Genomic DNA, 16,295 nt, shown 5'->3' with positions numbered 1-16,295 from the left:
AATCTGAAATTTGACAAAAATGTAAAAAAAAGAAAAAAAAATTTGCATTTGTGCAAATGCCACACAAAAACATTAATAAATAACATTTCCCTCATCTTTGCTTTACATCAGCACCATCTGTAAAATGTTTTTTATTTTGTTAGCATTTTAGGAGGTTTAAAAATATAGCAATATTTTTTTCATTTTTGCATGGAAATTTACAAAATGTATTTTTTTTAGGGACCTATCCAGGTTTGAAATGACTTTAGGGGTCGTATATATTGGAAAATCCCCAAAAGTGATACCATTTTGAAAACCGTGCCCCCTGACATACTTAAAACTGTGTATTTTATAGGTAGTTTATTAACCCTTCAGGTGCTTTTCAGGAATTAATACAAAGTGGCATAACCGGAATGAAAAAGTGCATTTTTACCACCTAAATGTCGCTAACTTTTGAACAGGCAGCCGGCAGACTCTAAGGCCGCTATTTGGTCTTGAATTTCCATGGCAAACATCAGGACCATACAATCATGATCTCAGGGTACCGAAAGGTATAGAGAAGAAGCCCCCACCATCTGGTAACCATTTATATGATGGTCATTATTGACAGCAGCCTCTAAGCGGTTAAACAGATATGGACAGTGCCCACACTGATCGTGCATGATGCAGCAAGTTGTCAGCTATGATGTACAGCCGACAGCTGCTGGATTGCCACCTGTATGAGGATGCTAGTCTCTTATATCTCAGGTCAGTAAAAAGACTTATTGGCTGTCATTAAGGGGGTAAAATGGTTAAACTGCAGCCAACAGCGCAAGTTTCGATGACTGCTGTTACAGGCATATGCTGGTTATTGAACACAACCGGTATCTGCTGGGCATGACGCAAGTCCAGCTCCTGAATCTGATCCATACATGGATACCTGATGTAAAACATATACGGTAGTTCTCAGCGCAGTAATATCTCTGACCATAAGTGACATTACCACTACAGTCACTCCCGACCCTGCAGTCAATCAGTGGTCGCAGCAGTCATGTTACTAGTGGTTAGAGAAGTCACTTTTTCTCTCCAATGCTGAGAATGTTGGGGATATACCAGTATATTGCTACTTCTCATTGCTGAATTTACCCTTTGACTGGAGAACTCTTTTAATGTTACAGTATGATAAGCATCATGTCAGGAATATGACAAACCCCACTGTAAGTCAATAAATGTTTAATTGTTTAAATGACCATTTTTGCTACCTTAAATGTTTTTGTTGCACAACTACTTTTGAAGGTAATCTGTCACCAGTATTTTGCCCCTTAGGGTATGTTTCCACGGTCCGTAACCGCTGCGGGTTTGACGCTGCGTTCATCCTCAGCGTCAAACCAGGAACGTCCAGATGTTACAGCACAGTGGAGGGGATTTCATGAAATCCCATCTCCACTATGTGTTCAGAGACGCAGGCAGTAGACCTGCGTACATGCACACGCGGCGCGTCTTTATAGACCACAGCATGTCTGTTTACGATACGGAGACGCTCCGTCCCGCAGCATAAATTTCCCATAGAGTATCATTAGATGCATGAAAACCACATCTAATTAGTCACATGCGTAATAACTGCGGAATGCAGCTTACTACGCATGTGTACTAATTTAAATAATGTCTTGCCTTGTGGCACCGACGGAAGTTTGCGTCCACTGCAGTTCTCGCGATGACTGAGCTGACCGCGAGAACTACCGTGCACGTGACCTACGGGGTTATCTTCGGTCACTAGGCAAGTAAGTTCTCACGGTCAGCTGATCGTGAGAACTGCAGTGCAGGTGACCGCCGGAGAGTTATCTCCGGTGGTCATCTACAAGCTCTATTTTTTTTTTTTTTTTTTTTTTTTATTATTATTATTATTATTATTATTATTATATATTTAGTTAAAAAAAAAAAAAAGGAAAGGACATTACATATTACCTCTCTCTGCTTCCAGGAACTTCCTGTGTGGCCAGTGTCACACTGGTGAGTGTGATGTGAGAAACTCGCACGAGTCTCTCGCATCAACACCCGGCACTCGGACCGGAGCGTGCGGCTGTATGTATTTCTGTGCAGCAGGTGTTGATGCGAGAGACTCGCGCGGGTTTCTCACATCACACTCGCAAGTGTGACCCCGGCCTGTCACGTACTTCCGGATGTGACACAAGATTCAACATACGTAAATTAGTTCACATGCGTAGTAAGCTGTGTTTCCAGTGTTAATACGCATGTGACTAATAGTTAGATGCGGTATTACCTAATGATAGTCTATGGGAAATTTATGCTGTGGGGACGAAGAGTCGCCACATTGTAAATAGACATGCTGCCGTCTGGAAAAACCATGCCGCGTGTACGCAGGTCTGCCGCCTGCGTCTTTGAACGCATAGTGGAGACGGCATTTCATGAAATCCCCTCCACTATGCTGTAACATCTAAACGCTGCGGGTTGGATGCTGCAGATGTATGCAGCGTCCAACCTGCAACGTATACTGACTGTGTGCACATACCCTAATATATCTGCAAACAGGAAATCACTTTTTTTTCCCTTCCCAGAAGCCAACTTTTAATAAGCTTTATGCCAAGTGACAAAACATGTCATGAAAAAACTTATCAAAAACGCAGGTGACCTGCAGATTTCACCTGTATCAAATACTGAGCCTTTCCTGACTGTGGAAACATGCCCTTAAACTGAAAGCAGCCTAATGTAGTGGTAGAGACCCTCATTCCACTGACTTGCCTGTTACTGGGCTACTTAGTGTAGTTTTGATGAGCAGCAGATTATCACTAGAGGGTAAACTTGCTGCAGTGTAAACCTCCATATTTTATTTGTGTTTTTTACCCTTCGCCATGACAGCACCCACTGGAGAGATGGGGATCCGCCCCAAGGAACAGGAAACCTACAGAGACATAAAAGGGGGCGGTCCCCCTCTCCTCCTCAGTTTAGGTTTCCTGTTCCCAGGGGACAGGATCTCTGGATTCTCCGAGCTACAGCATACCTGGGCAAGAAGCATCCGCCTGTGCGGTTTCCGCGAGAACGGCAGGGGATGCAGTCCAGAAGCAGCGTCGGGGGAGACTGCTAGACGGCTCCCCCCTCGTCTGGCCGGCATGTGGAACGCCTGGCCCGGGGAGGCCGCTCGATTCCACAAGGCAACGCGGCAGAGGTGCGGCCCTGAAGGAGCTCCAGACGCGGACCGACAGGTATGACGTCCAGGATCTGAGGCACAGCTGCAGCGGCAGCCGGCACACCGCTCCATAGCGCAGGCCGGGCAAGATGGCGGCCGCGCGTGCGTGGTAGCGGTGAAAAAGATCCCCATACTGCCCCCGGGCGGGTGAGCACTTCCGGGTCACCCACACAGCGGTGAGGGAAAGCGCGGTTTTGCGCATGCGCAGTACACCGCTGTGGGGTGTAAAAAAAAAAAAAGAAAAAAAAAAGCTGACCGGATCTTGGCCTATAAAAAGGGGATAGTTGCAAACGCACAGGCGATGCAACATGTCGTCCCCAGGCAAGACAGTGGACCCAGCAGGTGAGCCAGCCAGCAGAAGGTCCTCAGATGCCAGCCACAGGAGCGAGACCAAGGATTCAAGATCCAGAAAGTCGCAACCTCCTATTTCGGTACCGTACAGCTTCACTGGGTGAGTGTAAATTCCCCTCTACCTATAAAGCTGACACTCTTTTCCACAAATGTCTTATTCACCCAGGCCAAAAGGAGAGAAAAATCTAAACACAGTGTGCGTTATGTGACGAACCTCTCCCAGATTCCCACCCAAAAAAACTCTGCAATCAATGTATGACTGAAACAATGCAGAGTCCATCTATGTCGGTCACAGATATACGGGCCATAATTAGAGAAGAATTACAGGCCATCTCACAAACCAGTACCCCCCCTAAAAAATCCGGTAAAGAAAAGGCAGTATCCAGCTCTGAGTCCGTGGAGGAAGGCGTTATCCACTCAGACTCCTCGCAAGCATCATCCTCTTCCTCGACACAATCGGACATTGAGGGTCGAGCTTGTTTTTCCCTTGATGGGGTGGACAACCTAGTAAAATCCATCAGGAATACAATAGGTTGTGAGGATGCAAAAGATGACCAAACTGCACAAGACATCATGTTTGCAGGATTGGCAGAGAGGAAGAGAAGAGCATTCCCAGTAATTCCTGCGGTTAAGGCACTGATAAAGAGGGAGTGGGAGAAACAGGACCAGAGAGGTTTTCTCCCGTCAGCCTCCAAAAGGAAGTACCCATTTAATGATGAGGAGTTAATTTCATGGACAAAAATTCCTAAGATGGACGCTGCAGTCGCCTCCACTTCAAAACAGTCAGCTCTACCAGTCGAGGATGCGGGCCTACTTTCTGATCCTCTAGATCGGAAGGCAGAATCGTCACTAAAACGATCATGGGAAGCTTCCACGGGCATATTTAAGCCATCAATTGCCAGCACGTGCACAGCTAGATCCATGCTTGTTTGGATTGATCAGCTGGATCAACAGATCGAACAGGGGGTCTCCAGACAAAAATTGCGGGATGCGATACCACTAATTAGAGGTGCAGCAGCATTCATGGCCGATGCTTCAGCTGACTCTCTTCGCCTTGCAGCAAGATCAGCGGGTCTGATTAACAATGCCAGACGTGCGTTATGGATGAAGAGCTGGAAGGGGGATACGCAGTCAAAGGCTAAGATCTGTGCTATTCCATGTGAGGGTGAGTTTTTGTTTGGGAAAGCATTAGACGAGATCCTCAAAAAAGCGAAGGAGAGGAAAAAAGCCTTCCCTGACCCCTCAATTCCTTTCTATAGGAAGACCTTTAGGAAGAGGCCGTTCGGGAAAAGAACACAAAATGAAAGATCGTCACGATGGGCCACAAGAGAGGGAAAACAGGGTGGCACTATGTTTAAAGGCCCCCCCTTCCGTAGGGACAATAAATTCTAAAACACCAGACACCCCAGTAGGGGGTAGGTTAACATTTTTCTTTCCCCAATGGCGAAAAATCACGTCAAGTTCCTGGGTGCTAAATATTATTAAGGAAGGAATGAAGATAGAATTCCTCCAAATTCCCCATGACTCTTTTATTTTAACAGCCCTTTCCTCACCAGTGCAACAGAAGGCCCTTGAACTGGAAATTCGAAGTCTCATAGTTAAAAATGTTTTAGTTAGGGTGCCAAAGGGACAAGAGGGTAGAGGGTTCTACTCTCCGTTATTTTTAATCCCTAAACCCGATGGTTCATTTCGAACAATTATAAATCTTAGAAAACTCAATACGTTTATTAAAAATTATGCGTTTAAAATGGAGTCTATTAGATCGGCCATTAAGCTCCTTTTTCCAAATTGTAAAATGGGCGGCATTGATTTAAAAGATGCCTACTACCATCTCCCTATCCATAGCAGGTATCAAAAATACTTAAGAGTGGCAGTAACTCTTGAGGGGGAGATTCATCATTTCCAGTATACAGCCATGCCCTTTGGTCTCTCCACGGCACCTAGGATCTTCACGAAGGTAATGTTAGAAGTGATGGCCTACCTTCGCCAGAGAGACACCTTAATCATTCCCTACTTAGATGATTTTTTTAGTTGTAGGGAATTCGTCCCTTCAGTGTGCGGAACGATTAGCTGACACTGTCTCGTCCTTAGAAAACCTGGGCTGGATCGTCAACTATAAAAAATCCAGACTCATCCCACTTTCTCTTCAGACATTTTTAGGGTTCAATCTAGATTCCATAAAACAAAAATGTCTAATTCCCCAAGAAAAAATATCTCTTATAGAGGGTAAAGTAATGGCGGCCATTCACAAACCTCAAATGTCCCTGAGGGCAGGAATGTCCTTGCTAGGATCCCTTTCCTCCTGTACTCCAGCCGTTCAGTGGGCACAACTTCATACCCGAACGTTGCAACACCAGATACTTCGGGAACAGAGAAAATTTCTGGGGCACCTTGAATCAAAAATAACTTTATCCGAGAAAGTCTTATCCTCCTTAGTATGGTGGCTAGATAAAAACAACCTAGCAGGGGGCGTCCCTTGGGTAATATCACCATCCCACGGGTGGGGCGCACACATGGGAGATAGATTCTGCCAGGGAACCTGGGATAAAAATGAGGATTTATATTCATCAAACCTGAAAGAATTGAATGCGGTAAACTATGCACTGCGTCAATTTCTCCCACAGCTACGAGGAAGCCACGTCAGAATCTGTTCAGACAACACTACGACAGTGGCGTATTTAAACAAACAAGGCGGCACAAGATCAGACGCTCTAATGTCTTCCGCAAACAGTACCTTAATCCTGGCCGAAAAGCATCTGTTGTCCCTCTCGGCAGTCCACATCAAAGGAGAGAACAATCAACAAGCAGACTTTCTAAAGGTACCGTCACACTAAGCGACGCTGCAGCGATAGCGACAGCAATGCCGATCGCTGCAGCGTCGCTGTGTGGTCGCTGGAGAGCTGTCACACAGACCGCTCTCCAGCGACCAGCGATGCCGAGGTCCCCGGGTAACCAGGGTAAACATCGGGTTGCTAAGCGCAGGGCCGCGCTTAGTAACCCGATGTTTACCCTGGTTACCAGCGTAAAAGTTAAAAAAACAAACAGTACATGCTCACCTGCGCGTCCCCCAGCCTCTGCATCCTGACGCTGACTGAGCTCCGGCCCTAACAGCACAGCGGTGACGTCACCGCTGTTGCTTTCACTTTCAGTTTAGGGCCGGCGCTTTAGTGTCAGGAAGCAGAGGCTGGGGGACGCGCAGGTGAGTATGTACTGTTTGTTTTTTTAACTTTTACGCTGGTAACCAGGGTAAACATCGGGTTACTAAGCGCGGCCCTGCGCTTAGTAACCCGATGTTTACCCTGGTTACCAGTGTAAAATATCGCTGGTATCGTCGCTTTTGCTGTCAAACACGGCGATACACGGCGACCTAGCGACCAAATAATGTGCAGACCTTCTAGCAGCGACCAGCAATTTCACAGCGGGATCCAGATCGCTGCTGCGTGTCAAATACAGCGATATCGCCATCCAGGTCGCTGCAACGTCACGGATTGCTGGCGATATCGCCTAGTGTGACGGTACCTTAAGTCGACACACTCTTCATCAAGGAGAATGGTGTCTCAATCCTCACATTTTCCACAAAATAACATTGTTATGGGGCAAGCCCCAAATAGACCTGTTCGCAACAGAACAAACAAGTCCAGAAATTCGCATCTCGGTCCCGTGCAGATCACCCGGACATTCTAGATGCTCTTCAAACACCCTGGCGATTCAAGCTAGCGTATGCTTTCCCTCCGATAATTCTTCTTCCACAAGTAATACGGAAGATCAGGGAAGAGCAGGCCAGGATAATACTGGTAGCACCATTCTGGCCCAAGAGACCATGGTTCTCGTGCCTGCGGTCAATGTCGGTGACGGATCCTTGGGTCCTTCCCTCAATCCCAAACCTTCTCTCTCAGGGACCTTTCTTCCACCCTCAGGTGGACAGCCTCCACCTGACGGCCTGGAATTTGAAAGGCAGATATTAAATTCCAGGGGGTTTTCAAAAGGCCTAATTGATACACTCCTGCTTAGCAGGAAACCATCTACAACAAAAATTTACACCAAAATATGGAAGAAGTTTCTTCAGTTCCATACTAGTTCAAACCCCTCTGAAGTCCCAATTAAATCTATACTAGAATTTCTACAGAAAGGGAAAGAGTTAGGTCTGTCGGTTAACACACTAAAGGTCCAGGTGTCCGCTCTGGGTGCCCTCTATGGCCATAATATTGCTGGTAATAAATGGGTATCCCGCTTAATCACGGCCTGTGAACGAGTTACTCCTGTCTACATACCTAGGGTAGCTCCTTGGGATCTAAATCTAGTCTTAGACTCTCTAACAGAATCTCCGTTTGAGCCTATAGACACAGCATCTTTGAAACACTTGTCGCTAAAAACAGCCTTCTTGGTAGCCTTAACATCGGCTAGAAGAGTCAGCGACATTCAGGCCTTGTCGATAGATCAACCTTACCTTCTCACATTTCATGACAGACTAATCTTAAAACCAGACCCCTTATACCTTCCTAAGGTAGCAGGGAAGTTCCACAGGTCACAAGAGATACATCTTCCTACTTTCTTTAAAGACCCCTCTACTCCTGAAGAACAAAAATTTCATACTCTAGACGTCAGGAGAGTAGTTTTGCAATATATTGAGAAAACTAGTAGTTGGAGGCAGAGTAGGGCTCTGTTCATATCCTTCCAGGGCAAAAAGAAAGGATATGGAGTCACAAGAGCAACATTATCCAGGTGGATAAGAGACGCTATCCGGTTGGCCTATTCCATGAAAAATGAAGAACCTCCGGAGGGTATCAAAGCACATTCCACCAGAGCCATGGCTTTTTCCTGGGCCGAAAAAGGGAACGTGCCAATCGAGGATATATGTAAGGCTGCAACTTGGTTGGCTCCTTCCACTTTCTATAATCACTACAGGCTTGACCTGTCTTCCGACTCTGACCTACACTTTGGCAGGACTATCCTCAGCACGGTGGTCCCCCCCTAGGTGTTGGTCTCTGGAAATCTCTCCAGTGGGTGCTGTCATGGCGAAGGGTAAATAGCCGGATTACTTACGGTAATGCTCTTTTAATGAGTCCATGACAGCACCCAGTCACATCCCTCCCTAATAAAAGCCAATGTAATTACTTCTATGAAGTTTATATTCTGATGATACATTGTAATGGTTGACTAACACTGGCGGTCCTCCGGGTACTCTGAAATTAAACTGAGGAGGAGAGGGGGACCGCCCCCTTTTATGTCTCTGTAGGTTTCCTGTTCCTTGGGGCGGATCCCTATCTCTCCAGTGGGTGCTGTCATGGACTCATTAAAAGAGCATTACCGTAAGTAATCCGGCTATTCTTTTATAGCGCCCTCATATTCCGCAACACTTTACATACATTATCGACACTGTCCCCATTGGGGCTCACAATCTAAATTCCCTATCAGTATGTCTTTGGAGTATGGGAGGAATAATAATAATAATCTTTATTTATATAGCGCCAACATATTCCGCAGCGCTTTACAGTTTAACAGTTTCAAACACAACAGTCATAGGTAACAATGTTAACAATACAGCAATAAAGCAAAATAAGACGACCCTGCTCGTGAGAGCTTACAATCTACAATGAGGTGGGGAGATACAAAGCACAGGTGTGTATTTACAATAATGTATTTACAATGATGGTCCAGCCATCTTCAGGGGGTGGGGGGGTAGATGAGATAGTGAATGGGCTACACACACACAAACATAAAATGACTGATTAGGGAACGTGATAGGCCGCTCTGAACAAATGAGTTTTGAGTGAGCGCCTAAAGCTATGCAAGTTGTGGATGGTCCTAATATCTTGGGGTAGAGCATTCCAGAGGATTGGCGCAGCACGGGAGAAGGAAACCCACAAAAACACAGGGAGAAGGTACAAACTCCTTGCAGATATTGTCCTTGCTTCCCGAGCTCTATGTAACCCTGCCCTCACCACCGATTAGTAGTTTTCTGCCTTTTCACAGTGTACACAGAAAACTGGTGCGTTTGGGGTTATAGAAGGCTCAGAAATCTGATAACTGGCAGGTCTGCTGCAGATAAAACCTTTATATATACATACACACAACAAGCTGCCCAGTAAGTGACACATTGCTGGAATCAGGGTCTCTCTCTACATCATTGGGTAGCAAAAACCTGGTGACAGATTCACTCTAAAGAAAATGGTGGTATGTGGAACTAGTATTTTTGGGAGATGACACGTTTGTCCCGATCATGGCAGTAATCATGTAACTTACCTGCCACCTATTGGATGTGCAGTGTGATAGGCTCACACTTTATATATGACTTCAGGAAAATTAGCTGTGGTCACCCAAAATATAAAAAAAGTGTAGATCTGTTGAACTCTGTACTGTTCTGATGGATGGTGCTGCCAGTGTACTGCTCAATATTTGATCTTTATGGAGGGTAAGCAGCTTAGAGAAGATAAGTGAATGATGGTCTTACTCTGTACAGTTGGTAATCTGGCTGCTAGAAAGCCCTGTCTAATGCACATTGATATGGCGATCCCACATCCACAGTCTGTCGGATGGTTACACATGTTGGTAAAAGGAAATCTCATTTTATTAATAACAATAGTATACTTATTGCAATAGGTAAAGTAAAACACTACACCAGAATAACTAACCATGATTGTGGCAGGGTCTGAGCTCAGTGACTGCTGCGAGTCCAATAAGAAAATTTTGTTGAATACTGTTTTCTTAATCTAAAAGAAAAATTTAAGTATATAGAAAAATTTGAAAACGCAAAAGTACAATTAAAAAAAGTAAAATGTGTAATAATTTAAATAATCTCAGTGCAGATAAATGGTCACTAAACTGATGGTAGCTTGTGAACAGTCTTGGACGCGGTGAATCCGCTTGGTTGAGTGAACACCTTCAGATTTGCCTGCGTTCAATAGGCGGCAACGCTTTGGATGTAGGAAGAATGCGCTGCGTCCAAAGCGCTGCTATTTTCGGACCGTGGGCACCCGGCCTTATACTTCTACAGACACAATTTAATACAGTTTCAAGCCAGGAACATCGGCCACATCTGGAAAGTGTCAGCAGCAAAACTACTGAGAAAGGCCTCCTTCAGACGCATCAGGTTTCTGTTTAATTTTGGCACTTTTGTAAATAGTACACGCCAGCTACAACGCACCATCTCTACTGGAGTATAATGCTAGCAATGGTAATAATAAAAGCAGCAGCTAGTACTAAACCTCAGTGTACGTGGGACTGAATCTTCTGGTCTGTAGGAGGATTCTGAAGGACCGTTTACTCTAGAGGTTATTTGACTATATTAGGTTTAAGAGCCATGCAAATGTGCTGCAGATATGAATAAGCAGAAGGCACTAAGAATAGCACATTGTGTTATGGTAACACAATCTGAATGGCCATTGACTCTTACAGACTGACACGTCCAAAGTTGATTAGATAAAACTTAAAAAAAAAATTGTAAGCATTTCTGCTGTATTATAATGTGTCATTAGAAAAGAAAAGAGCCAGTAATATTTACCTAATGCAATATCAGCATGTTAACATGCAGTTAGGTCCATAAATATTTAAACAGTGAGCGAAACTTTTTGATTCAGGCTCTCCGTGCCGCTAATGAAACAACTGAGCTGCAATAGAAGTGTAGACTTTCAGGTTTAATTAAAGGGGTGGAACAAAATTATCTTATGACATGTTTAGGAATTGCAACCATTTTCCTACAAAGCCTCCTCTTTTTAGGGGCTCTAAAGTAATTGGACAAACTACCTTTACCATAAATAAAATGTTCTTTTCCCGACCTCCGCCGTACTAGTACGGCGGAGGTCGCATCTCTTCCTTTTGATGCAGGCTCCGACGGTGAACCCGCATCAAAGCCCGGACATGTCAGCTGTTTTGAACAGCTGACATGTGCCCGCAATAGCAGCGGGTGGAATCGTGATCCACCTGCCGCTATTAACTATTTAAATGACGCGGTCAAACGCTGACAGCGGCATTTAAGTAGCGCTTCCGGCCATGGGGCTGGAAATGAGCGCATCGCTGACCCCCGTCATGTGATCGGGGGTCAGCAATGCGTCGGCATAACAACCAGAGGTCTCCTTGAGACCTCTATGGTTGTTGATGCCGGATTGCTATGAGCGCCACCCTGTGGTCGGCAGTAAATCTACATAGGAGCGATCTGAGCATCGCCTCTATGTAGCAGAGCCGATCCAGTTGATCCGATTTGGTATCGCCGCATTCAGAATTGTCCGATCAATAATAAACGGCTAAACGGCATAGCGAGAAAAAAGGTCAAAACGCCAGAATAGTTTTTTTGGTCGCCACGACATTGCATTAAAATGCAATAACAGGCGATCAAAAGAACGTATCTACACCAAAATAGTATCATTAAAAACGTCAGCTCGGCACGCAAAAAATAAGCCCTCACCTGACCAGATCACGAAAAATGGAGACGCTACAGGTATCGGAAAATTGCACTTTTTTTTTTTTTTTAGCAAAGTTTGGAATTTTTTTTAAGCACTTAGATAAAACATAACCTAAACCAATGGTGTCATTCAAAAGTACAACTTGTCCCACAAAAAACAAGCCCTTTCATGGCCATATTGACGGAAAAATAAAAAAGTTGTGGCTCTGGGAAGGAGGGGAGCGAAAAACGAAAATGCAAAAATAGAAAAGGGCAAGGTCTTGAAGGGGTTAATACTCTGTAGAGAATCCTTTGCAGGCAATGACTGCCTTTGTATCTGAAAGCCATGGACATCACCAAATGCTGGGTTCCTCTTTTGTGATGCTGTTCCAGGCCTTTACTACAGCTGACTTCAGTTGTTGCTTGTTTGTTGGTCTTTCAGCCTTAATTTTTATCTGAAGTATGTGAAATGCATGCTCGAAGGGTGGTGCTTTGGTGATTGCCATTGCAGAAAATTCCATTTCTTTGCATTATAAAAAACTCCTGGGTTGCTTTTGCAGTATGTTTTGGATCATTGTCCATCTGTACTGTGAAGCGCCATCCAACCAACCTTGTGCATGTGGCCCCATACACATCAGAATTCATCTAGCTGCTTCGGCCTTTACTTACATCATCAATAAACACTAGTGATCCAGTACCACTGAAAGCAATGCAAGCCCATGCCATCACACTACCTCCACCATATTTTACAGAGGATGTTATGTTCTTTGGATCATGAGCCAGTCAAAGCCTTCTCCATACTTTCTTCTTCCCTTCATTCTGGTGCAGGTCGATCTTAGTTTCATCTGTGCAAAGAATGCTTTTCAAGGACTGGGCTGGCTTCTTTAGCTGTTTTTTGGCAAAGTCTAATCTGGCCTTTCTATTTTTAATGCTGAGTAATTATTGTATGTTAAGTAATTTCTTTATAGAAAACTTAGGTACTGAAACATCTACTTCCTGCAGAATGCTCTTCACTTGGGTGGATGTTCGGAAGAGGATTTTCTTCACCATGAAAAGAATTCTGTGATCATCCACCACTGCTGTCTTTCATGATTTGGCCACTCCTAACATTTCTGCTCTCTGATGGATTTCTTCATTTTTTTTTTCAGCCAAATTAATAGTCTGCTTCTCTTCCATTGAGAGCTCCTTTGACTGAATGATGTAGGTTCACAGCAACAGCTTCCAAAATCAAATTCCACACTTATAATCAGCTCCATACCTTTTACCTGCTTAATAGATGATGGATTAACAAGGGAAGAGCCCATGCAGCCCATTAACTTTCCAACATAAAAAAGAACCTATACATGTTTGGTGTCTTTTCATAATGACCTGGAGAATCATAATGGCAGGGTCAGTTTTGGCAATTGGTGAACATGGTATAAAAAACAAACTGTAGGATTTCACTTTTTTTGCAGTTTTAACGCACTTAGTTTTTTTTCCCCATTTTCTAGCACATGATATGTTAAAACCAATGGTGTTGTTCAAAAGTTCAACTTGTCCCACAAAAATCAAGCCCTCACATGGCCATATTGACCGAAAAATAAAAAAGTTATGGCTCTGAGAAGGGAAGCAAAAAATGAAAATACCTCCGGGGTGAAGGAGTTAAAGGGTATGTGCACACGTCAGGATTTCTTGCAGAAATTTTCCTGACAAAAACCGGACATTTCTGCCAGAAATCCGCATGCGTTTTTTTTTGCGCGTTTTTTACGCGTGTTTTTGTGCGGTTATTTTGCAGATTTTATGCGGAATTTTTGCGTTTTTTTCCTGACACTCCAATTTCATGGTAAATCCGCAAAAAATCCGCAAAAATAATGAACATGTTACTTCTTTTTCCGAAATGCGTTTTTTTTTTGCGGGAAAAAAACGCAACATTTGCACAAAAAATGCGGAATGCATTCTAAATGATAGGATGCATAATGTATGCGTTTTTTATGCGGTATTATAGCGTTTTTATTGGGGAAATCCGCAAAAAAAACCCACAAAAATTCCTGAAGAAATCCTGACGTGTGCACATACCCAAAGTGCTTTTGAGATAATTGTCTAATTACTTTTGGTCCCTTTTAAATCCTTCACGACCTTTTACATACATGTACACCAAGGCCACCTCTTTCCCAGCAGGTGCCTTTAACAGCCGTGGGTGGAGCAGGGCCCGTGGCGGTTTACCTGTCAAATGCCATTGTCAGTCTCTGATGATCAGTTTCAAGTCTCCTAGGGGGGAATGTTAACCCCTTCCCGACCCATGACGCCTATGTGGCGTCATGGAATGATCGTGTCCCTACAGATCGGGTGAAGGGGTTAACTCCTATTTTACCCGATCTGCAGGGAGAGGGGGAGTGGTACTTCAGCCCAGGGGGGGTGGCTTCACCCCCCCCGTGGCTACGATCGCTCTGATTGGCTGTTGAAAGTGAAACTGCCAATCAGAGCGATTTGTAATATTTCACCTAAAAAACTGGTGAAATATTACAATCCAGCCATGGCCGATGCTGCAATACCATCGGCCATGGCTGGAAAACCTGAAGTGACCCCCCCACCCCACCGATCGCCCCCCCAGTGCTCCGTTATGGGGTCCGGTCCCCTCCGTCCTGTGCTCCGCTCCCCCGTCCTCCTGTCCGCTCCCCCCCTGCTCCTATGTCACCCCCCGGTGCTCCGACGCCCCCCCCGTGCCCCAATCTCCCCCCCCTTATACTTACCGAGGCTCCCGGTGTCGGTCCGTCTCCTCGCTGGGCGCCGCCATCTTCCAAAATGGTGGGCGCATGCTCAGTGCGCCCGCCGAATCTGCCGGCCGGCAGATTCATTACAAGTACATTTTGATCGCTGTGGTAGGTTCTATCACAGCGATCAAAATAAAAAAAATAATAAATAAACCCCCCCCTTTATCACCCCCATAGGTAGGGACAATAATAAAATAAAGAAAATATTTTTTTTTATTTTTCCACTAGGGTTAGGGTTAGAACTAGGGTTAGAACTAGGGGTAGGGTTAGGGGCAGGGTTAGGGTTACGGGTAGGGTTAGGGTTAGGGGTAGGGTTATGGCATGTGCACACAGAGCGGATCGGCCGCGGATCCGCAGCGGATCGGCCGTGGATCCGCAGCGGATCGGCCGCGGATCGGCAGCGGATCGGCCGCGGATCGGCCGCGGATCGGCCGCGGATCGGCAGCGGATCGGCCGCGGATCGGCAGCGGATCCGCAGCGGATCGGCCGCGGATCCGCAGCGGATCCGCAGCGGATCGGCCGCGGATCCGCAGCGGATTGGCCGCGGATCCGCAGCGGATTGGCAGCTGATTGGCCGCGGATCCGCAGCGGATTGGCCGCTGCGAATTCGAAGCAGTTTTCCATCAGGTTTACAGTACCATGTACACCTAAGGAAAACCAAATCCGCTGTGCCCATGGTGCGGAAAATTCCGTGCAGAAACGCTGCATTGTATTTTCCGCAGCATGTCAATTCTTTGTGCGGATTCCGCAGCGTTTTACACCTGTTCCTCAATAGGAATCCGCAGGTAAAATCCGCACAAAAAAACACTGGAAATCTGCTGTAAATCCGCAGGTAAAACGCAGTGCCTTTTACCTGCAGATTTTTCAAAAATCGTGCGGAAAAATCTCACACGTATCCGCAACGTGGGCACATAGCCTTAGGGTTAGGGTTGGAATTAGAGTTAGGGTTGGAATTAGGGCTAGGGTTTGAAATAGGGTTAAGATTAGGCTTGTGGTTAGGGTTACGGATAGGGTTAGGGGTGTGTTGGGGTTACAGTTGTGGTTAGGGTTGGGATTAGGGTTACGGTTGGGATTAGGGATAGGATTAGGGTTGGAATTAGGGTTACGGGTGTGTTGCGGTTAGGGTTGTGGTTAGGGGTGTGTTGGGGTTAGGGTTGTGATTAGGGTTATGGCTACAGTTGGGATTAGGATTAGGGGTGTGTTGGGGTTAGTGTTGAAGTTAGAATTGAGGGGTTTCCACTGTTTAGGCACATCAGGGGTCTCCAAACGCAACATGGCGCCACCATTGATTCCAGCCAATCTTGCATTCAAAAAGTCAAATGGTGCTCCCGCCCTTCCAAGCCCCGACGTGCGCCCAAACAGTGGTTTACCCCCACATTTGGGGTACCAGCGTACTCAGGACAAACTGGGCAACAACTGTTGGGGTCCAATTTCTCCTGTTACCCTTGCAAAAATAAAAAATTACTTGCTAAAACATAATTTTTGAGGAAAGAACAATTATTTTTTATTTTCACGGCTCTGCGTTATAAACTTCTGTGAAGCACTTGGGGGTTGAAAGTGCTCACCACACATCTAGATAAGTTCCTTCGGGGGTCTAGTTTCCAAAATGGGGTCACTTGTGGGGTGTTTCTACTGTTTAGGCACATCAGGGGCT

The 16,295-nt window shown here is 45.4% G+C and overlaps 1 protein-coding gene across 3 annotated transcripts in view; it reads left to right on the top strand.

Annotated features, from left to right (window-relative positions):
* Positions 1-16,295, top strand: part of CLIC4 (chloride intracellular channel 4) — a 180,285-nt gene that overhangs the window by 144,291 nt on the left and 19,699 nt on the right. The window contains exon 1 of one of the 3 annotated variants that reach the window (XM_077296134.1): positions 7,817-8,823. The exons of the other annotated variants lie outside the window; for them this stretch is intronic. The gene's annotated coding sequence lies outside the window, so the exon portion shown is untranslated. Of the gene's footprint in view, positions 1-7,816; positions 8,824-16,295 lie in introns of those variants that run through there. 3 annotated transcript variants of the gene reach the window in all.

Source organism: Ranitomeya variabilis, chromosome 3 (assembly GCF_051348905.1).
Source record: "Ranitomeya variabilis isolate aRanVar5 chromosome 3, aRanVar5.hap1, whole genome shotgun sequence".
Taxonomy (NCBI): Eukaryota; Metazoa; Chordata; class Amphibia; order Anura; family Dendrobatidae; genus Ranitomeya; species Ranitomeya variabilis.
The sequence above is the reverse complement of the archived record's forward strand: the minus strand, read 5'-3'. Positions and strand labels throughout refer to the sequence as shown.